The sequence below is a fragment of the Bubalus kerabau genome, chromosome 11 (assembly GCF_029407905.1).
Source record: "Bubalus kerabau isolate K-KA32 ecotype Philippines breed swamp buffalo chromosome 11, PCC_UOA_SB_1v2, whole genome shotgun sequence".
In the NCBI taxonomy this organism is placed as follows: Eukaryota; Metazoa; Chordata; class Mammalia; order Artiodactyla; family Bovidae; genus Bubalus; species Bubalus kerabau.
In genome coordinates, this window is record NC_073634.1 from 18,330,047 (window position 1) to 18,354,730 (window position 24,684).

The 24,684-nt window shown below is 39.5% G+C and overlaps 1 protein-coding gene across 3 annotated transcripts in view; it reads left to right on the top strand.

The window, feature by feature from the left end:
• Nucleotides 1–24,684, top strand: part of TTC27 (tetratricopeptide repeat domain 27) — a 178,122-nt gene that overhangs the window by 92,428 nt on the left and 61,010 nt on the right. The gene's annotated exons all lie outside the window — the stretch shown is intronic.

Genomic DNA, 24,684 nt, shown 5'->3' on the forward strand with positions numbered 1-24,684 from the left:
TGTCAGCTCTACATACATTGGATTTAATTGCCATTTAAAATATATTTAAAAAGATTTCATTACGATTTGGCATTGAAACAAAAATGGTAAAGGACCAAAACAGAGTGGAGAGATGTGAATTTAACATTAGTGAAGTAAACATCTGCCGTTGGTAAAATAATCACAATTCCACTTACTTTTTAAAAACAACAACTAAAGGCTTGATGGGAGCCAAGAAAGGAAGACACCCCAATGTAGATGAAGCCGTGTTTCATACTAAGATTTGTAAAAGAAAAAAAAAATTGCTGTTTATAATATCAAGCAGTGTATTGGAGGCAGGAAAAATTGCCAAATTTTTCTGAGTAGATTTAAAAAATATCAAGCAATGAGAAGCTGATGTGATTCATCCAAGGCATTATGTCATAATGTAATTGAAAACATTTTTTCTTTATTAGTTAAGAGTTAGTCTTAAAATTGATGGCATCTCAAATTTGATGAGATACAGTATCATGTTTCTTCACAGACTTAAGTGTTTATTTAGTGCCCTTTGGCATACAAGTAGTATTCGGATATTTGTTTAACAAGGAGGTGAATTATTTCTTGACTCCCAGGATACCATTGATGTAGTTACCATTGCATCATTCTTCCCATTGGTCAGTGAACAAATAAGTAATAACTATATATAAAAATATGGAAATTTTTGAAGTAATTAAGCAAGTTGGTGAATCCCAAATACCCAAGCACACTTTGCTATATTAAATTTATTTAGTTATTTTTAGTGAGTATGGAAAGTAGAGATGCTCTTACTAGAGAATAAAAAATATTAGTCCATTCCTTTCAGAGAATGTATTTGACTAAGTCCCTCAAATTAGCAGCAGTAATATTATTTTTTAAATATGCATGTAAACCTTGTAAGAAATGTCTTAGAGTAATGATAAATTTCTGTGTTTTAAATCACTCTATAAAATGTGTGTATTTTAATTTTTAGGAATGTACAGTTACTAACTTTGTCTCAAGTCTTTTGTGAGTTACAGCCAAACATACTTCAAAATCTTGATTTTAAAGATTGATTTTAGTTATTTGCCATATAAAAGACCTCTTACCTATTTTTCATGCTGTATTTGCAAATCAGTTTAATCATAGACCCTAAAAAGTTTTGCTTCAAGCTGGAACCAAATGTTTTATTTCTAAAACAGCTGAGATTCTTTTAATATTTGATTGCATACCAGTAGTTGTCATCACATTTAGAATTAACTGGAAGTTTGTGAAATTTTAATCTTTGCCTTTAGTGCTTAATGGCATAATTCATTTTTAAAAGACAAATTCAGAAAAGTATCTAAGTCTAATTATTATGCTATGATGCTCATGTTTGCACCCCACTAGTAAGATCTCAGACTCTCTAATTTAGAAACTACCTACAGAAATTCTTGTTATTTAATGACCATTGGCAAAATAGCAAAGATTAATTTTGCTTGACCTTGGGGTCAGAACTGGTTCTCATCTGTTAGCATTTAATTTTTTAAAGCTATCTGGCACACTTAATGCAGTTTCTCCAAACTTTTCTATAATAGAATTCTTATTTTGTTGAGCAAATTGAGTCATTTTGTTGAGCAAAATGAAAAGAGAAAGACTGAGCAGGTATTAAGTTGCCTGGAGAAGGCAGGGTGGAAAGAGATGGAGGGATTTAGGTTGGGACCTCTAGTATTTTCTCTTGTGTCTTAGGAAAAAAGGCTTACCTGAGCTGCACAGTCTTATCTTTTATTATGCTATACTAGCAGATGATTGTGGCCATTAGACTTAAAAATTTTTCCCCTTTAACTTGCCAAACAAATCTTTTATTTCTAAAACAGCTGAGATTTTTTTTTAACACTTAGTTCGGGTTTTGTTTTTTTTTCTTTTTCTTCTAAGGTAGTGTCTTTATGTGATTTAAGAGAGTTCCCGCGTGTTCTTTTCTCACACTGCAGTCAGAGCAAGCTTCCTAAAAGGCAGATCCCAAAAAAGATGTCCTTTTCATTATAGGGGACTGGAATGCAAAAGTAGGATGTCAAGAAACACCTGGAGTAACAGGCAAATTTGGCCTTGGAATACAGAATGAAGCAGGGCAAAGACTAATAGAGTTTTGCCAAGAAAATGCACTGGTCATAGCAAACACCCTCTTCCAACACCACAAGAGAAGACTCTACACATGGACATCACCAGATGGTCAACACCGAAATCAGATTGACTATGTTCTTTGCAGCCAAAGATGGAGAAGCTCTATACAGTCAGCAAAAACAAGACCAGGAGCTGACTGTGGCTCAGATCATGAACTCCTTATTGCCAAATTCAGACTGAAATTGAAGAAAGTAGGGAAAACCACTAGACCATTCAGGTATGACCTAAATCAAACCCCTTATGATTATGCAGTGGAAGTGAGAAATAGATTTAAGGGACTAGATCTGATAGATAGAGTGCCTGAGGAACTATGGACTGAGGTTTGTGACATTGTACAGGAGACAGGGATCAAGACCATCCTCATGGAAAAGAAATGCAAAAAAGCAAAATGGCTGTCTGGGGAGGCCTTACAAATAGCTGTGAAAAGAAGAGAAGTGAAAAGCAAAGGAGAAAAGGAAAGATATACCCATTTGAATGCAGAGTTCCAGAGAATAGCAAGAAGAGATAAGAAAGCCTTCCTCAGTGATCAATGCAAAGAAATAGAGGAAAACAACAGAATGGGAAAGATCAGAGATCTCTTCAAGAAAATTAGAGATACCAAGGGAACATTTCATGCAAAGATGGGCTCAATAAAGGACAGGAATGGTATGAACCTAACAGAAGCAGAAGATATTAAGAAGCGGTGGCAAAAATACACAGAAGAACTGTACAAAAAAGATCTTCAGGATCAAGATAATCATGATGATGTGATCACTCACCTAGAGCCAGACATCCTGGAATGTGAAGTCAAGTGGGCCTTAGAAAACATCACTACGAGCAAAGCTAGTGGAGGTGATGGAATTCCAGTTGAGCTATTCCAAATCCTGAAAGATGATGCTGTGAAAGTGCTGCACTCAATATGCCAGCAAATTTGGAAAACTCAGCAGTGGCCACAGGACTGGAAAAGGTCAGTTTTCATTCCAATCCCAAAGAAAGGCAATGCCAAAGAATGCTCAAACTACCGCACAATTGCACTCATCTCACACACTAGTAAAGTAATGCTCAAAATTCTCCAAGCCAGGCCTCAGTAATACGTGAACCGTGAACTTCCTGATGTTCAAGCTGGTTTTAGAAAAGGCAGAGGAACCAGAGATCAAATTGCCAACATCCGCTGGATCATGGAAAAAGCAAGAGAGTTCCAGAAAGACATCTATTTCTGCTTTATTGACTATGCCAAAGCCTTTGACTGTGTAGATCACAATCAACTGTGGAAAATTCTGAAAGAGATGGGAATATCAGACCAGTTGACCTGCCTCTTGAGAAACCTGTATGCAGGTCAGGAAGCAACAGTTAGAACTGGACATGAAACAACAGACTGGTTCCAAATAGGAAAAGGAGTACGTCAAGGCTGTATATCGTCACCCTGTTTATTTAACTTCTTTGCAGAGTACATCATGAGAAACGCTTGACTGGAAGAAGCACAAGCTGGAATCAAGATTGCCAGGAGAAATATCAATAACCTCAGATATGCAGATGACACCACCCTTATGGCAGAAAGTGAAGAGGAACTAAAAAGCCTTTTGATGAAAGTAAAAGTGGAGAGTGAAAAAGTTGGCTTAAAGCTCAACATTCAGAAAATGAAGATCATGGCGTCCGGTCCCATCACTTCATGGGAAATAGATGGCGAAACAGTGGAAACAGTGTCAGACTTTATTTTTGGGGGCTCCAAAATCACTGCAGATGGTGACTGCAGCCATGAAATTAAAAGACGCTTACTCCTTGGAAGGAAAGTTATGACCAACCTAGATAGCATATTCAAAAGCAGAGACATTACTTTGCCAACAGAGGTCCATCTAGTCAAGGCTATGGTTTTTCCAGTGGTCATGTATGGATGTGAGAGTTGGACTGTGAAGAAGCCTGAGTGCCGAAGATTGATGCTTTTGAACTGTGGTGTTGGAGAAGACTCTTGAGAGTCCCTTGGACTGCAAGGAGATCCAACCAGTCCATTCTGAAAGAGATCAGCCCTGGGATTACTTTGGAAGGAATGATGCTAAAGCTGAAACTCCAGTACTTTGGCCACCTCATGGGAAGAGTTGACTCATCGGAAAAGACTCTGATGCTGGGAGGGATTGGGGGCAGGAGGAGAAGGGGACGACAGAGGATGAGATGGCTGGATGGCATCACTGACTCGATGGACATGAGTCTGAGTGAACTCTAGGAGTTGGTGATAGACAGGGAGGCCTGGCGTGCTGCGATTCATGGGGTCGCAGAGAGTCGGACACGACTGAGCGACTGAAGTGAACTGAACTGAATCATGTCATTCTGACTATAGGAACTTCGCTGTGTTCTTGGGATTAATTCAGAGCTCTTATTGGAATGATCTTCACTTCATGGTCTGAGTCTTACTGACATTGCTGATGGTTGTCTCCCTTGTTTATTACCTCTGCTTTGTCCCCCCTTTGTACTCACTCACTCAGGTTGTGTCCAAAGTTCTGGCAGGGCTGAACTACTTGGAATTGTTGATTTTGCAGCATTGGTTTGACCTCAGGACCTTCACACATGCTGTTGTCTGTCTAGAACTTGTCCTCCCTCAGCTAACTCCTTATTCCTCAGACTTCTTGGTGATTGCTTCCTCCAAGGAGCTTTCCCTGAAATCTCCCCCAGAGATCTGGAGATTCTCCTGTGTGCGCCTCTAATACCCAGCACTACTCTCATCATCCCTTGTACTGACTTAGCTCACCTGCTCGACTGTAAGCAGTTTAAGAACCAGACTTGTGTCTATTTTATTTATAGCACAGGCCTGGCACCTTGGGGGAACTCACATTGGCTGAATGAAGGACTAGTAGGTATTCATAGAATAGTTATTGCATTGAAGCAGATCTTCACCTGGTCACTCTTTATGGACCCTACATGTGGTGAAAGAAACTTCTCCAAGCCCCGCTGTATAGTCTCTCTCCAAAAACTTATTATGAGATCTCTCTGGTCTCGTTTTAACCTCTTAATTTTAAGGAATAGAAATAGAAGAACTTTTATTTTTGCTCCATAGATGCTAAGGTACTGTGAGCATGCTGTTATTATGTAATGCAGTTTTAGAGCCTCTTATGTACTACATTCCTTATAGAATTATTTTGTCCTTGTCATTTAATATTTGTAACAACCTACAAAGTATGAATTGTTTTTTGCCATTTTACTGATTAGCCTCAGTAAGTGGCAGATTTTGGAATCCAAGCTCAGACCTGCCTTTCCTCTAAAAGCCATACTCCTTCCCCAACACCTGCCCGCCCCCATCCTTGTTGTTAATCCTTTAAAATTTGATGGTCAATTTGAAAGGTAAAACCTATTGTGTTCACTTGAATGAGGAAAACAGGTAAAACACTCACTGAAAATATCACTTGGTGATATGAATAGGAGATGATCAGCTAATCGGATAACAAGGCCTGTTTTTAATTATTCTCTTTTATCTTGGACCTGGGATATTTATGTTGGCAGGTCTCCTTTGAAAAATCAAGCCAGACTGTGGTGCAGTCACACACATAAACGTCCAGAGCAATTAGTGAGCAGTTGGCTGTCAGAGAGTGAGTAGGACTGGGCATCACCCCACGGAAGAGGGGAGCAAGCAACCGCAGTGAATTGAAGTGTCTTGTAATTTTCACCTCTCAGTTGCCGCTCACAGAACAAGAATGCAGGCTAGGGAGAAAGTGCCTTTCTGCTAGAAGGATTGTGTGGGAAGCCATGAGTCCAGGGTTCTATGGTGCTCTTTTAGTTCTGTCTTGTCATCCTTATTCATTGTGTCATGGGCAGTGGAGCACCTTTCCAGCAGTCCAGCTCCCTTTTCTTAAGAACCAGCATCTACTGTAGTGACAATTAGAAACCATTTTCCTTTGTGCTTCAGAGAAGAGACTGAGTTAGACTATGCCCAGGGTTGTTTGAGCACAACATACACAACACATTTTTAAAAACCTGAAGCTATTATTAGGTGGCCCGATCTGACTAATAGTATGTCCTTAGATTCTTAGCCTGCCCTTTTTTTTTTTTCCAGTCCCTTTGGAGCAGACTTCTAATCGTTAAGCCTAATTCTGTCATTTCTGTCGTCCTCCGAGGCACTTGTTATGATTAGTACCATCTCTGGGTCTAGAGCTCATTTCCCCATCTTGGCTATTTTGCCAGAAGAGCTTCCTGGAGTTGCTGGTTTCCCAGTACCCCTGCCAGTACACTGACCAGAGGCAGTGTCAGATGAGGGCCACTCTTATCACACATTAGAGTTTTTAATTCCTTCCTTGATTTTAATTCACAAAATCAAGGCACAAATCACAGCCAAGAAGGGTAGTTTGTTTGGATAATTCCTTCTGACTCAAGTATGAATAATTTTCCTGAAAGGTTTTCTCTTTTTGTCAGAGACTGAACTGAACTTTCACCCATATTCTTTTTTTTTTTAATTTATTTATTTATTTTAATTGGAGGTTAATTACTTTACAGTATTGTAGTGGTTTTTGCCATACATTGACATGAATCAGCCATGGGTGTACATGTGTTCCCCATCCTGAACCCATCCCATTCCTCAGGGTCATCCCAGTACACCAGCCCTAAGCACCCTGTCTCATGCATCGAACCTAGGCTGGCAATCTGTTTCACATATGATAATGTACATATTTCAATGCTATTCTTTCAAATTATCCCACCCTTGCCTTCTCCCACAGAGTCCAAAAGACTGTTCTTTACATCTGTGTCTCTTTTGATGCCTCTCATATAGGGTCATCGTTACCATCTTTCTAAAGTCCATATATATGCGTTAGTATACTGTATTGATGTTTTTCTTTCTGGCTTACTTCACTCTATATAATAGACTCCAGTTTCACCCACCTGATTAGAACTGATTCAAATGCATTCTTTTTAATGGCTGAGTAATATTCCATTGTGTGTATGTACCACAGTTTTCTTATCTGTTTGTCTGCCGATGGACATCTAGGTTGCTTCCATGTCCTGGCTGATGTAAATGGTGCTGCGATGAACATTGGGGTACATGTGTCTCTTTCAATTCTGGCTTGCTTGGTGTGTATGCCCAGCAGTGGGATTGCTGGGTCGTATGGCAGTTCTATTTCCAGTTTTTTAAGGAATCTCCACACTGTTCTCCATAGTGGCTATACTAGTTTGCATTCCCACCAACAGTGTAAGAGGGTTCCCTTTTCTCTGTACCCTCTCCAGCATTTATTGTTGGTAGACTTTTTGATAGCAAGCATTCTGACCAGCGTGAGATGGTACCTCATTGTGGTTTTGATTTGAATTTCTCTAATAATGAGTGATATTAAGCATCTTTTCATGTGCTTGTTAGCCATCTGTATGTCTTCTTTGGAGAAATGTCTGTTTAGTTCTTTGGCCCATATTTTGATTGGGTCACTTATTTTTCTGAAATTGAGCTGCAGGAGTTGCTTGTATATTTTTGGGATTAATTCTTTGTCAGTTGGTTCGTTTGCTGTTATTTTCTCCCATTCTGAAGGCTGTCTTTTCACCTTGCTTATAGTTTCCTTCATTGTGCAAAAGCTTTTAAGTTTAATTAGGTCCCGTTTGTTTATTTTTGCTTTTATTTCCATTACTCTGGGAGGCAGGCTATAGAGGATCCTGCTGAGATTTATGTCGGAGAGTGTTTTGCCTATGTTTTCCTCTAGGAGTTGTATAGTTTCTAGTCTTACATTTAGATCTTTAATCCATTTTGAGTTTATTTTTGTGTATGGTGTTAGAAAGTGTTCTAGTTTCATTCTTTTACAAGTGGTTGACCAGTTTCCCCAGCACCACTTGTTAAAGAGATTGTCTTTTCTTCATTGTATATTCTTGCCTCCTTTGTCAAAGATAAGGTGTCCATAGGTGTGTGGATTTATCTCTGGGCTTTCTATTTTGTTCCATTGATCTATGTTTCTGTCTTTGTGCCAGTACCATACTGTCTTGATGACTGTGGCTTTGTAGTAGAGACTGAAGTCAGGCAGGTTGATTCCTCCAGTTCCATTCTTCTTTCTCAGGATTGCTTTGGCTATTGAAGGCTTTTTGTATTTCCATACAAATTGTGAAATTATTTGTTCTAGCTCTGCAAAAATACCATTGGTAGCTTGATAGGGATTGCATTGAATCTATAGACTGCTTTGGATAGTATACTCATTTTCACTATGTTGATTCTTCCGATCCATGAACATGGTATATTTCTCCATCTATTAGTGTCCTCTTTGATTTCTTTCACCAGTGTTTTATAGTTTTCTATATATAGGTCTTTTGTTTCTTTAGGTAGATATGTTCCTAAGTATTTTATTCTTTCCGTTGCAATGGTGAATGGAATTATTTCCTTAATTTCTGTTTTCTCATTGTTAGTATATAGGAATGCAAGGGATTTCTGTGTGTTAATTTTATATCCTGCCACTTTACTTTATTCATTGATTAGCTCTAGTGATTTTCTAATGCAGTCTTTAGGGTTTTCTATGTAGAGAATCATGTCATCTGCAAACAGTGAGAGTTTTACTTCTTCTTTTCCAATTTGGATTCCTTTTATTTCTTTTTCTTCTCTGCTGTGGCTAAACTTCCAAAACTATGTTGAATAGTAGTGGTGAAAGTGGGCACCCTTGTCTTGTTCCTGACTTTAGGGGAAATGCTTTCAGTTTTTCACTTGAGGATAATGTTTGCTGTGGGTTGGTCATATATGGTTTTTACTATGTTGAGGTATGTTCCTTCTGTGCCTGCTTTCTGGAGGATTTTTATCATAAATGGATGTTGAATTTTGTCAAAGGCTTTCTCTGCATCTATTGAGATAATCATATGGTTTTTATCTTTCAATCTGTTAATGTGATGTTTCACATTGATTGATTTGCGAATATTGAAGAATCCTTGCATCCCTGGGATAAAGCCCACTTGGTCATGATGTATGATCTTTTTAATGTGTTGTTGGATTCTGATTGCTAGAATTTTGTTAAGAATTTTTGCATCTATGTTCATCAGTGATATTGGCCTGTAGTTTTCTTTTTTTGTGGCATCTTTGTCAGGTTTTGGTATTAGGGTGATGGTGGCCTCATAGAATGAGTTTGGAAGTTTACCTTCCTCTGCAATTTTCTGGAAGAGTTTGAGTAGGATAGGTGTTAGCTCTTCTCTGAATTTTTGGTAGAATTCAGCTGTGAAGGTCTCTGGTCCTGGGCTTTTGTTTGCTGGAAGATTTCTGATTACAGTTTTGACTTCCATGCTTGTGATGAGTCTGTTAAAATTTTCTATTTCTTCCTGGTTCAGTTTTGGAAAGCTATACTTTTCTAAGAATTTTTCCATTTCTTCCAAGTTGTCCACTTTATTGGCATATAGTTGCTGATAATAGTTTCTTATGATCCTTTGTATTTCTGTATTGTCTGTTGTGATTTCTCCCGTTTTCATTTCTAATTCTGTTGATTTGATTTTTCTCCCTTTTTTTCTTGATGAGTCTGGCTAATGGCTTGTCTATTTTATTTATCTTCTCAAAAACCAGCTTTTAGCTTTGTTGATTTTTGCTATGGTCTCTTTTGTTTTTCATTTATTTCTGCCCTAATTTTTATGATTTCTTTCCTTCTACTACCTCTGGGGTTCTTCATTTCTTCTTTTTCTAGTTACTTTAAGTGTAGTTAGGTTATTTATTTGATTTTTCTCTTGTTTCTTGAGGTAAGCTTGCATTGCTATGAACCTTCCGCTTAGCACTGCTTTTACTGAATCCCATAGGTTTTGGGTTGTTGTGTTTTCATTTTCATTCATTTCTATGCATATTTTGATTTCTTCTGTGATTTGTTGTTTATTCAGAAGTGTGTTGTTTAGCCTCCATATGTTTGTATTTTTAATAGTTTTTTTCCTGTTCAGTTCAGTTCAGTCGCTCAGTCGTGTCCGACTCTTTGCGACCCCAGGAACTGTAGCACGCCACACCTCCCTGTCCATCACCAACTCCCAGAGTTCACTCAAACTCATATCCATCGAGTCAGTGATGCCATCCAGCCATCTCATCCTCTGTTGTCCCCTTCTCCTCCTGCCCCCAATCCCTCCCAGCATCAGAGTCTTTTCCGATGAGTCAACTCTTCACATGAGGTGGCCAAAGTATTGGAGTTTCAGCTTTAGCATCATTCCTTCCAAAGTAATCCCAGGGCTGATCTCCTTCAGAACGGACTGGTGGATCTCCTTGCAGTCCAAGGGACTCTCAAGAGTCTTCTCCAACACCACAGTTCGAAAGCATCAATTCTTTGGCGCTCAGGCTTCTTCACAGTCCAACTCTCACATCCATACATGACCACTGGAAAAACCATAGCCTTGACTAGACGGACTTTTGTTGGCAAATTAATGTCTCTGCTTTTCAATATGCAATCTAGGTTGGTCATAACTTTCCTTCCAAGGAGTAAGCGTCTTTTAATTTCATGGCTGCAGTCACCATCTGCAGTGATTTTGGAGCCCCCAAAAATAAAGTCAGCCACTGTTTCCACTGTTTCCCCATCTATTTGCCATGAAGTGATGAGACCAGATGCCATGATCTTTGTTTTCTGAATGTTGAGCTTTAAGCCAACTTTTTCCCTCTCCACTTTCACTTTCATCAAGAGGCTTTTGAGTTCCTCTTCACTTTCTGCCATAAGGGTGGTGTCATCTGCATATCTGAGGTTATTGATATTTCTCCTGGCAATCTTGATTCCAGCTTGTGCTTCTTCCAGCCCAGCGTTTCTCATAGTTGACATCTAATCTTACTGCATTGTGATCAGAAAAGATGCTTGGACTGATTTCAATTTTTTTGAATTTACCAAGGCTAGATTTATGGCCCAGGATGTGATCTATCCTAAGGAAGGTTCTGTGTGCACGTGAGAAAAAGGTGAAATTCATTGTTTTGGGGTGAAATGTCCTATAGATATCAATTAGGTCTAGCTGGTCCATTGTATCATTTAAAGTTTGTATTTCCTAGCTAATTTTCTGTTTAGTTGATCTATCCATAGGTGTGGTCGGGTATTAAAGTCTCCCACTATTATTGTGTTATTGTTAATTTCCCCTTTCATACTTCTTAGCATTTGCCTTACACATTGCGGTGCTCTTATGTTGGGTGCATATATATTTATAATTGTTATATTTTCTTCTTGGGTTGATCCTTTGATCATTATGTAGTGTCCTTCTTTGTCTCTTTTCACAGCCTTTATTTCAAAGTCTATTTTATCTGATATGAGTATTGCTACTCCTACTTTCTTTTGGTCTCCATTTGCGTAAAATATCTTTTTCCAACCCTTCACTTTCAGTCTGTATGTGTCCCTTGTTTTGAGGTGGGTCTCTTGTAGACAGCATATATAGGGTCTAGTTTTTGTGTCCATTCAGCCATTCTTTGTCTTTTGGTTGGGGCATTTAACCCATTTACATTTAAGGTAATTATTGATAAGTATGATCCCGTTGCCATTTACTTTGTTGTTTTAGATTTGAGTTTATACACCTTCTCTGTGTTTCCTGTCTAGAGAAGATCCTTTAGCATTTGTTGAGGAGCTGGCTTGGTGGTGCTGAATTCTCTCAGCTTCTGCTTGTCTGTAAAGCTTTTGATTTTTCTTTCATATCCGAATGAGATGTTTGCTGTCACCCGTATTCTTTATGCCTAATCTAGGGCCTTGTCTCTAACAGGGTGCTTCCCGGAATCCTAGTGTACTTAGTTAGGGTAGAGGTCCTCCCTCAAACCTTGAATATCCCTTGTAATAGCTTGTAGAAAAATACACCATCATAAATGTAAATAAGTCCCAATGTGGCATATATTTCACTTTTATATATTAACTTTTTTGCTTGTATTTATCTGAAGTTCTCAGCTACTTCTCAACACTGGACTGTTTGGTCAAAAGTTACCTTACCAGGGTAGGGAACTCAGGCTGTCAGTTTGCTCGTTGATGTTTTTAGTCCTCAGAGTCACTTCTCTCTTTTTTGAATATTTGTATATGTATTTGGCTGCACCAGATCTTAGTTGTGTCATCAGTCATCTTCGTTGCATTATGTGGCACGAAGTCTCTAGTTGTGGCTTGAGGGCTCAGTAGTTGTAGGTCACGGGCTTAGTTGCTCTGTAGCATGTGGGATCTTAGTTTCTGGACCAAGGATTGAACCCATGTCCCCTGCATTGCAGGGCAGATTCTCAACCACTGGACCACCAGGGAATTCCTGAGAGTAACTTCTTAGTTGTGATCACTTGGGTGAGAAAGGCTTGTGAAGTTCAGATTCTGCTGTATAACCTCTCTGCTTGGACTGACTTGTTAGATCAGTCCTAATTCAGTCACACTCAGTGTTGATGTCAGCCCACTATCCTTAAGGTGTTCTCACTTTGTTCTCAGTAGGAAGAATCATTTATGTTTCTTTGTAGAATCTGAAGCCTTTGGGATTTCACTGTTAGTTTCAGTTAAATTCGTTCAATACTTTATAGAGCACCTACTATGTGCTGGGCAGTGGTATTCCAAGATGAGAAAAAAAAATTACCTTCAAGAAGCTTATAGTCTGATACTGCAGATGTATATAGATTCCAAATTCTGTTTGACCAGCAAAATATTTCTCCCTCTGCTATCCTTCTATAAAGCAATGTTCCTCTAGGTTTGTATCTTGTACAGATTCTTTCTCTGAGATCTCTAGGGCCTCCTCCTGTGGCTACACATTTTCATTAAAAAAAAAAAAAAAAAAACCTGATGTTTGGTTGAAATCAGCCTTATCTGGAAGAATTCAGCTTTTTAACCTGGTAGCATCAGTACTTTTTCCCTTTGACCTAACTTTCTCCAGTACCATTGGCCTTGGTTACATAAACACCTATTTAACAGTTTAACAACAGCAATTCTGCTATCTGTGGAGAAACTGTACACAGTTAACTAGTATGATGGTTTACAGAAAATTTTAATGCTTCTAGAAGCTGTTTCAGGTTTCTTTCTTCCTAGTAGTGAAACCTCAAGCTTCTTGCTTTTCAGTCTGGTTTTCCAGTAGAGGGATTGAGAAGGAACACAAACATTAGTTTAGGGCTTACTGTGTGCCTAACAAAATCCTAGGTACATTTCACATGTAATTCTTGAAGGTCATGTACAAATGAAAAACAGACTCTCAACATATTAGTGAGCTTACTCATGGTCATGCCTTTAGTAAGCAGTGGAACTGGCATTTGAACTGTCTTTCTGACAAAAGGAACCTATGTTCTCACAGATCTTCTTGTAGTTGGAAGTCTATAGAATGAATTATGCAACAGAATTTTCTAGGGATGTGTTAGGACGGTTTTGGTTGTAAGAGAACCAACATATACTAGCTTAGGCAAAAAAAGGAATTTATAAGTTAATGCAACTGAAACTTCTAGTTGACTAATAATGATAGTCGTATCCAGGGGCTGAGATGGTATCATTTCTCTGAGAGCCAGCCAAGAAGGCCCCTGAAAGCTCGAGTTTAGTAACCCTGGTGGACTCAAGTCAATTCCATGGTTCTCACAGAAAAGTTCTGAACAGCCTGAGGCATGTAATCTGGCCTCTGATAGGCCCTGCCTCTGTACTACATGGAATGGTTTCTGTTCAGGGAAGAGTAATTCTGTAATCATCAGATCAGAGAATGGATGCCGAGCAGGAAAAAGAGCAAGTTGATGTCCACTGTAGGGTGGGAGTTTAATTTTCTAAATCTGAAGTTGCAAGAGGTATATTGTTTGACTGACATAATGCTTTGAAAAAAAAAAAAAAAATCAGAGTAAGCACATTCAGGTGATATCATCTAAAAATCTAGATTTCTTGGCTTCTCTTAAAAAAATCAAATGATGTGGAAACATAGGACCAAATTCCCACATTATTGTGCTAACTGGGTAGAGAGGAGTGGCTTGTTCTGTTGTATGTTCAATTGCCAGCTTACTTTATTCATTCTCAATAATTGGCAAGAATTTCTGGGCATCTTTGTGTGTAACCCTTGCTCTAAACACCACAGATTTTCCTGATAAAGTAAGGAATGTATTATTCTGGCCATAGTTAATAATCTTGGCTGACTTTATTTTATGCTGAGATTCACTGTGTGTGTCATTGCTATAAAGTTATATTAAGATTAATAATTATTAATAGTTGTGTGGAATTACAAAATAAAATAGGTATATGTAAGATACATATGTTTGTGTGGGTAAGGGAATGGTCTTCAGATTTGCAGGTTCCTATAGGCACCCCATGTTCTTTATAGCCATTTGCCATTTGAAGTATGGCTTTGAATATTTGGGAATGTATTTTTATCCTACTTAATAGATGTTAAGATGACAAATTTCTTATGTCACATAAGAACATACATCTGTGTTTTCTAGTAGGAAAGTAGCAACCCATAGCCAGAAATATCAAAGTTTTTCACATTCTGTGAAGATTTCTTCCTACCCACATTTTGATATTGCAGAAGTGATATCAGAAGCTCTTGTGCTTTATGTTCACTGGGCACATCTTTGTCGTTCTTTATTTAGTAATAAATCATATAAATTGGGTAAATGAGGAGGGAAGAGAAAATAGGACATTTTGGAGAAAGTGAGGAAGACTGGGGCATGCAGTGTGACTAACTGAAGAAAGGACATACATTGCCTGCAAGCATTGCCCTTGAGGAAGCAAGGTTTGTCGGCAGGACCAAGAGGTACAAACTCTTAAGGAGAAATAGTTGACATATCTGAAGAAACTATGTGTCTTCCCTGATGGCTCAGACAGTAAAGAATCTGCCTGTAATGCAGGAGATCTGGGTTCAATCCCTGGGTCAGGAAGATCTCCTGGAGTAGGAAATGGCAACCCACTCCAGTATTTTGGCTTGGGAAATCCCATGGACAGAAGACCCTGGGGGGCTACAGTCCATGGGGTCACAAAGAATCGGACATTACTGAACAACTAACTTGGGCTTCCCTGGTGGCTTAGATGGTAAAGAATCTGCCCTCAATGCGGGAGACCTGGGTTCAATCCCTGGGTTGGGAGGGCTTCCCAGGTGGCATTAGTGGTAAAGAACCCATCTGCCAGTGCAGGAGACACAAGAGACTTGGGTTCAGTCTCTGAATCAGGAAGATCCCTTAGAGGAGGGCATAGCAACCAACTCCAGTATTCTTGCCTGGAGAATCCAATGGACAGAGGAGCCTGGTGGGCTATGGTCCATAAGGTCACAAAGAGTCAGACATGAATGAAGCTACTTAGCATGCACAAACTATGGGATAGGACTGTGAGGAAAAAACAAACAAATTTAGACAAAGCTAAGTCACTGCTTTAGTGTTTCTTAGCTTCTGTAGGAAACTGCCCCACTCTGGCCCTCCGGAGCCATCTTCCAGTAGATAAAATACCCAGAATTAATATTATTTGTTATTAATATGTAGACATTTATAATTATGAGCTTTCCACTAAGAACCACTTTTACTGCATTCCATAAGTTTTGGCATACTGTAGTTTTGTTTACATTTATCTCAAAGTGTTTTCATTTTCCTTGTGATTTCTTTTTTGACTTATTGTTTACTTGTCATTATGTTGTTTAATTTCCACATATTTGTGAATTTCTCATTTATTTGTTATGATTTCTAATTTCATCCCACTGTAGTTGTAGAATATACTTTGTATGACTTCTACACTTTCAGATTGCGGTTTTCTTTCTGTCTTACCTCTGATGGATGAGGATAAGAGGTTTGTGGAAGCTTCCTGATGGGAGAGACTGGCTATGGGGAAAACTGGGTCTTGCTCTAGTGGGCAAGGCCATTCTCAGGAAATCTTAATTCCAATTTTCTGCTGATGGGTAGGGCTGTGTTCCCTGCCTGTAGTTTGGCCTGAGGCCAAACTATGGTAGGGGGTACGGGTGACCTCCTCCAGAAGGACTTATGCCAGCATTCTACACCCCCCAGGACTGCTGCAGTCAGGGCCCCTGACCCCGTGGCAGGCCACTGTTGACCCACGCCTCTGCCAGAGACTCCTGAACACTCACCGGCAAGCCTGGCTCAGTCTCTTGTGGGGTCACTGCTCCTTTATCCTGGGTCCTGGTGCGTACAAGGTTTTGTTTGTGCCCTCCAAGAGTCTCTGTTTCCCAGTCCTGTGGAAGTTCTGTAATCAGATCCCACTGACCTTCAAAGTCAGATTCCCTGGGGGGTTCTCAGTCCCTTTGCCTGATCCCCAGGTTGGGAAATCTGTTGTGGGGCTGAGAACTTCAGCAACAGTGTGAAAACTTATTTGGTGTAATTGTTCTTCAGTTTGTGAGTCGCCTGGCTGGTGGCTGTATTGTGGGGCTAATGGTGACTTCCTCCAAGAGAACTTAGGCCACATGCCGCACCACCCAGGTCTGCTGCTGCTAGGGTCCCTGTCCCAGCGGAATGATGTCCATGCCTTTGCACGAGACACTCAAACACTCAAAGGCGCGTCTGGCTCAGTCTTTTGTGGAGGTCATTGTGGAGGTCACTGCACCTTTCCCTGGGTCTTGGTTGCACACAAGGTGTATGTCAAGGCTGTATATTGTCACCCTGCTTATCTAACATACATGCAGAGTTGTTGTTCACTTGTTCAGTCATGTCCAACTCCTTGTGACCTCATGGACTGTAGCACACCAGGCTTCCCTGTCCTTCACCATATCCCAGAGGTTACTCAAACTCATGTCAGTTGAATCTGTGATGCCATCCAACCACCTCATCCTCTGTCATCCCCTTCTCCTGCTTTCTCTTTCCCAGCATCAGGGTCTTTTCCAATGAGTTGGCTGTTCATATCAGGTGGCCAAAAGATTGGACCTTCAACTTTAGCATCAGTCCTTCCAATGAGTATTCAGGATTGATTTCTTTAAGGACTGACTGGTTTGATCTCCTTGCAGTCCAAGGGACTCTCTCACCGTAGTTCAAAACCATCAGTTCTTTGGCACTCAGCCTTCTTTATGGTCCAACTCTCATGTCCATACGTGTCTACTGGAAAAACCATAGCTTTGACTATACAGACCTATATCCAGAGTACATTGTGTGAAATGCCAGGCTGGATGAAGCAGTAGCTGGGAGAAATATCAATAACCTTAGATATGCAGATGACACCACCCTTAGGGCAGAAAGTGAAGAGAAATTAAAGAGCTTCTTGATGAAGGTGAAAGAACAGAGTGAAAAGGATTGCCTAAAACTGAACATTCACAAAACTAAGATCATGACATCTGGTCCTATCACTTCATGGCAAATAGATGGGGAAACAATGGAAACAGTGATAGACTTTATTTTCTTGGGCTCCGAAATCACTGCAGATGGTAACGGCAGTCATGAAATTAAAAGATGCTTACTCCTCGGAAGAAAATCTATGACAAACCTAGACAGTGTATTAAAAAGCAGAGACATTACTTTGCCAACAAATGTCCATCTTGTCAAAGCTATTGTTTTTCCATTAGTCATGCATGGATGTGAGTTGGACCATGAAGGCTGAGTGCCAAAGAATTGATGCTGTTGAACTGTGGTGTTGGAGAAGACTCTTGAGAGTCCTTTGGACTGCAAGGGGATCAAACCAGTCAGTCCTAAAGGAAATCAACCCTGAATATTCATTGGAAGGACTGATGCTGAAGCTGAAGCTCCAATACTTGGCCCTTGATACAAAGAGCAGACTCATTAGAAAAGACCCTGATGCTGGGAAAGATTGAGGGTAGGAGGAGAAGGGGATGACAGAGGATGAGATGGTCGACTCAATGAACACAAGTTTGAGTGAACTCCGGGAGATGGTGAAGGACAGGGAAGCCTGTTGTAAGGCAGTCCATGGGGTTGCAAAGAGTCAGATACAACAGAGCAACTGAACAACAACATCACTTTCAAATTTATTGAGCCTTGTTTTGTGACTTACCATGTAGTATATCTCCTGGAGAATGTTCTCTGTGCACTTGAGAAGAATGTGTATTCTACTGTTACTGGACAGATTTTTCTCTATGTGTCTGGTGGGTCTAGTTGGTTTATAGCATTGTTCAAGTCTTCTATTTCTATCTTCTGTATATAGTTGTTGTTCTATTCATTATTGAAAGTTGAATATTGAAGTCTCCAGATATTTTTTTCCCTTCAGATCTGTCCATTTTTGCTTCATATAATTTGGGGCTGTGTTGTTAGGTGAATATAGACTTGTAACTATTGTATCTTCTTGATGGAGTGAGTATCATGAAAACATGCCTTTCTTTGTTCTAGTAACAAGTTTTGTCTTAGGTGTATTTTGTCTTAGTGTAGTCACTCCGGCTGTCTTTTTGGTTACTGTTAACATGATGTGTTGTCTTCCTTTTTATTTGGGGGGATGTCTGTGTGTTGGGACATGCTTTCCACACATAGGCAATTGACACCTCTGCCTTAGCATTCATTAACTGCTTGTGCAAAGCGTCAAGGTCAGCCTGAGGTAAGAGCATAGGCCTTCTCATATGTTTTCTGAGCATGTGCATAGCCCCACATATGCATGGATTTCTAGTTTCCCCCCAATATGTTGGAGTTTTTCAAAGCCCTTATTTATATCTCATTCCCTTATTTTCCTTTTAAGTGTTTTGATTAGCCTATTGTTTGCCCCAGGTGTTATTTACCACCTCAGGCAGCTGCAAGATTAATCAGTTGTCTCTAATTGTCTTTGACAAAGTTTTGTCATTGGACAAGTTCAGAGTTAGGTTAAATAAAGGCAGCTTTGCAAGTGGGCTCTTCCAGGTAACCACCAGACTGTTTTCTGAGAATGAGACTTCATAGGAGCTCCAAATCCATTTTGTTCCTTCTGGTGGCTGCTTGGCTGTTAATTTTCACCATGATAACATGCTGTTGGTTTTCAAGGCCAGTGCAGAGCTGGAGAAGAGGGAATAGGAATGGTACATATTAAAATGACACAGAGCTTGCTTTCCTTAATAAGACTTGATCATTTTCTTGCATAAACACTCTCTTGATTATTTCAAATCTTTGATTAATTTCCAGAATTCTGAAAAAGTTGATTCTAATATTTTGTCAGTTTTCTTACTGCTTTTCGGGTGCAAGGAATTTTTAGAGATCCTTACACCACTATTTTTGCTCATGTGAAATAGGAAATGTATTGAACCTGAAATCAAGGTCCTATTTTTCCACTATTATCTTTTGGTTTGGGGCTTACCAGTTGATCAAGAAGTCTAAACTTATATTTCTTTGTCTTAAAAATGCAGATGTTATTATCTACTTCTCAGAATTATTATAGCGATTAAGTGAGATAATACATTTAATAATGTGCTGAATAAAACTAATCTGTGAATCACTATCAGATGGAAGGACACTTAAGGCACTTAAAAGACAAAAATGAATAGAAAGATCATGTAATATTGAGGTTTTGATTATGAAAGCAGAGCCGCTTTGAGTATTTTGGGGAATAAGAGGTGTGCTAAAAGAATTAGGTTCTTCCCACATGATTGTGGAAAGGGAAGTGAAGGTGTAAAAGAGGGAGTAAGAGGATCAGGGAAAGAATCACTTACCATCTACTTGAAGCATTGGCACAAGTAAGTCAGAACTTACAGGGAAATCTGAGAAGCCAGGAATGGCCAGCCATTGAAATGGGAGGATGCATCAGGAACTTGTGGAGAGATCTGTGCAAAGCTGTTGGATCTGTATAGCAATGCTCTGTGGTCCCCAGTAAAGTGTCTAATGGTGAGCCCAGGGTTACTCTTGGTTGGCATGGCCAGCAAGTGGAGACAAGAAGGACACATAGTCAAGCTGGGATCTGCAGGACATCTCTGCACCTTGTTTGATGTCATATTTAACCATGACAAGGGCCTTCCCTGGTGGCTCAGATGATTAAGAATCTCCCCGCAGTACTGGAGACCTGGCTTCGATCCCTGGGTCAGGAACATCCCCTGGAGAAGGAAATGGCAACTCACTCTAGTATTCTTGCCTGGAGAATTCCATGGACAGAGGAGCCCGGCAGGCTACAGTCCTTGGGGTCACAAAGAGTCGGAACACGACTGAGCGACTGACACGCACTTATCCATGACAACCTTCCAAGAGTAAAGGATGTTTGTTGCTTTACTTCTGCCATTCAAATCCTTAGCAAGTTTCCCTTCTCACCGACTCTAACATGAAATCAGAAGCAAAAGAGATTTTAGGAAACATAGCTCCCAGATTAAGCAAGTACATAGCATAATCCAGTACATATGATTGTGCAATGGTTTAACCCTTTTACTTGAAAGTTTACGTATTTGGAAAGTGCCAAATTCTAATAGGTCCAGAGTATTGCATTGTATTGTATTCATTTATCTTTTTTTGACTACACTGCTCAGCATGTGGGATCTTAGTTCCCCAGCAAGGGATCAAATTTACTGGACTGCCAGAGAATTCCTGGACCCAGAGTATTTTAGAGATTATGTTACGTAAGTAATGAAGAATTTCTAATTTGAGGGAAAACTATAGCTTCTTCAATAGAGGTTCAGATAGTGAAACATTCTGAGAGGATGTAAGAACAAAAATAACTAGAAATAATAAAAATAAAATACAAACATTTATTTTACATATGTTGTTTTAATAGTTGAGTTCCTTCTAGGGAACGTATCAAATAAATTTTTACAAACTGAAAATTTTCTTAATAACAAGTTACAGTGTTAAAAGTGTGTAATTTCCAGTTGGTTTTGGGTTGACATCGGCACGTAATTTTTTTAGTTTCTTGTGTTTTATTAGCATGATGTCATCAAGACTGTTAAGGTCTAATGGGATGGTGAGACAGTCAAGGTCCATGCAGACTGAATTACAGTATAAGTCCATGTAATTCTGAGGAGAGATAGGGAAAGTCCACTTCTTTCTGTGCTACTTCAAGCCCACCACATTTGATGTTGTCTGGTTTTGGGGTAGAGAAAAGCATATTTGCTGTTATCAGTCCCTGCTTGGCATATGTCAGGGACTGTGATGATTTGCTCCAGTAAAATGGAACAGTAGCTATAATTAGGGCACCATTACATTTTGTTTATAATAATCTATGACATTTCCCAGGACCCGTCTGTGTTCTCAAATGGGCAGATTAAATCGCTCACATGTGCACACACACACACTTTGCAGTGTTTCTCAAGTTTTTGGTAGTGGCACACATTTCTGTAGTTTACATAGATATATATATGTTTGGAATTTCTCTTTTAATGAGGAAAACAGCTTCAAAGGCTTTCACTTGGCCCTTTATTCCAAAGTAGCCCTCACCGTGGGCTCTGCTTCTCGCTGGATGTGTGTAATTTCACCTCTGTATTCAACTAGTAACTACTGGGTGGGTTCAGAACTTCCTAGGCCTACAGTGGGATGGACTAACTCCCATAAACCTCCTAAGTCAACATGGTGATAATCTGAGTCCTCAGGACTTAGTGTAACTAAGAGCCAATCAACCCTGAAAAGAGGAGGTATTTCTTTTTCCTCAGGATACAATTACCTGGTCAATGATTATAATTACCTTTTGGGGAAGACTAGGGATGAAGAATTATGGTATATAGTTATTACCTTATCACAGGGTCCTTTCTCACTAGTATTGGGTTGCTTACTTATTATTTATTTGTATGTTTATAAAAGACTCTGAGTCTGTGAAGTGACTCAGGGATAGGAATTGGGTGAAGGTCAATGTTTTAGAGGTTATTCAGGTCAGACACCTGGTTTCCAAACCTAGATTTTTTTGTTTTTTTTTAAAGTCTTGTAAAGATCAAGTTTGTCCTTAGTCGGCTGTTTATCTGGTTTGGTTTAACCCTTCATGATCAGTTGGTCGTCACCTTTGCTCCATGCAAGTCTAACCATTCCACCTACCGTTCTGGCTGTGCCTGTTACAAAGAAAAACGGCCATCTTTCATCTAGAGGTTCAGTGCTGTGAGTAAGTCTCTACTACCTTGGCTTTTAATCATTCCCATTGAAATCAGGAAGCTCATTTCAACAGAAGGACCTCTCAGCTTTACCTCTCAGCTTACACTGGACATCTGCTATAGCACTTTTCAAAATGCTGGTACTCTCATGTACAATGTATTTCTCCAAGTCAGAGTGAAAGAAGTAACCCCTTGACCCTCATGGGGACACACAGGTAGGGTGGGTGAACAAGTCACAAATGATAAATTAACAATAGCCTTTTCTTCTGAGTTGTTGCATTCTTTCTTCATATTACACCAAGGCATTTTTGGCATCTCAGCTTTAGTTTTGGTTGTGTTTGTGTCTAGATTTTAGTCAAGCAGTTGAGCAAATAGTTTGGAACCATCCCCAGCTACTCAAGCACTGTCAACTAAAATCTTCTGATGAGTATCTAAATTCAGCTGATTTAAAATTACGATCCTCTTTGTCTATGGTCTAGCCCCCATAGAATCTCTTTCCCATGGTCTCCAGGTTTTCTTTCTAGAAAGTAACAAAATCTTGCAGTTCTTTTTGTGTATATGTCTGTACGTTTGGCGACTTACAGTGTGGGGTGTGGGGCCGTGCTAGATATTAGGAGAATTGGCATGCTCTTGCAAGGCAACTCCCTGAGGTATAGTTGTTACATTGTCCTTAAGCAGGTAAGACAGGTGGCACCTATCTTATTACACAGAGGAGGATTGCATCTGCTGGTGTAGGAAACTCCATAGAGTTTGGAGGTTTTCTCTTATCTGAGTCATCCCAAATGTCCTGACTTAAATTCTTGGGTCTGGCTCTTTTGTAATCAGTGGCCCCTTCTCCTGGCCTTGATGAAGTAACTGATACTAGAGTAACCCTCTTGCTTTAAACAACTTAAAATTATCATTGGTATGTAACAAACCACATCAAAATACAGTGGCTTAAAACAATAGCAGTCTTTTATCTCATTGTTTCTATGGAATAGAAATTTAGGAAGACAGCTTGTGACATGAGAAAGGTGAGATGATACAATATTAAATCTAAATGAACTTAGATAAAGATGCACATGAGTAGCCCTAGAGCAATCATGAAAATTAAATGATCAAAAGCCAACAAGCAATAGAGGAAACAAAATGAATGGCTAAAGATTGAGGGCAGGAGGAGAAGGGGGTGACAGAAGACGAGATAGTGGATGGCATTATCGACTCAATGAACATGAGTTTGAGCACACTCTGGGAGATAGCAAAGGACAGGGAAACCTGGTGTGCTGCAGTCCATGGGGTTGCAGAGAGCCGGACACAGCTGAGCGACTGAACAACAACAAACGTATTTGATTAACCCCATCAAATGCCCTAACTTTTACATAGAACTCGTGAAACTGAATTCATTCTATATCATAATTCAACAATCCTACAAGAGCAGTCCTTCCATCTGACTTTTGGCTATACCAGCTTGGCAGCTATTGGGAAAAGGAATTCTTTTAGGAAATTAATTGCCTGGTTCTCTGACCTTGAGGATTTAAAACCCTGAGTGTCATTTTCTTTTTCGTGCTGTCCAGCACACTTAGAAACAGTCTTGTGCTCCCTCACAGGGTCCTGTCACTAAAACCGCAAAAGCCTTGATTAGATAGGTTCTTCATTCTAAATTATTGCGGATATAATTTAAATAGTCTCTTCATCACTGGATGTCATGGACTACTGATGTTAAACCTTATCATAATCACTGGATCCCCATTGTTTTCAAATCTAACCAGATCAGATCACCAGGCACAAAGTTTCACTTCTTTCAGGAGTGTATTGACCGTAATCACTTCTGTACCCAGTTACTGTAATGGTCATTATTTAATTGCAGACCACAGAATCCACTCTAACAGTTTAGAGCAGAAGTGAGAGAGTGTGGGTATAAAATTTCAGTGCCATGCTGCCAAAAGAAATGCCTTCAACTACACTGTAAGGTAGTAAAAATCCTGTTGGTACAGTCTGTTATGCACAATTTGGCTGAATACATATACATATCTATATGGAGAGAATATAAAATATATTGAAAAATCAATTTATTGAATATAGAATTACAGTTAGATACATTAATAGCTATTGTATTATCTGTGAATAAAGGAATTACATGAATTATATTTGGAAAACTTCATTTTTATTTTGACTGTTTAGGACTTAGAACTGTTTTCCCATAGAATCTGTTTTATGAATTCTAGTTTCATTTTCAGACTAGGCCTAAAAGACCTGCATAACCCGTGCTGTATCAAAAATACAAAAGAGACGGCATCCAAAGACACCTTGAGAAACACAGCCGTCTTTTAAAAAAATCTCACAAAAAGTAGACTGCCCAAGAATTACAGATATGTTGAAATAAAATACACAGACTTTAAGACTGCCAGCCACTCAAGGTAGGCAGGGTCTGATCTACCCTTTTAGTTACCAGAGGCTGGCTTCCTGGATAGCTTTACCCTCTAGCTACTCCCATGGCTTTCTTGGCATGTTTGGTGACCCCACTGCTGTTTATGTGAAGCTTTTTGTATGAGGATGGAAAGTAGAGCTAACACCCTGCTTCTTGCTGTCTGTTGAAATTAATCAGAATTGGACATGGGTGGGGGAATTGGGTAAGATGTTGTAACAGGTCTTGAGTTAGCTTGTGACAAGGTGAATCCGAATTGTGGACACGTGAGACTAATGCCCAAGCTATGTATTGAGGATGGTCTGTAATTTCTAAAGTGAATGGACTGTTTGGAAGCAGATAGGTCTTGTGTTGGCAGATTTTATCTGTGAGGCAAAGTGTAGTTTGATTAAGAGGCAGGTGTTTAACAATGCCTATTAAATTGTACACTCTTCCTTCTT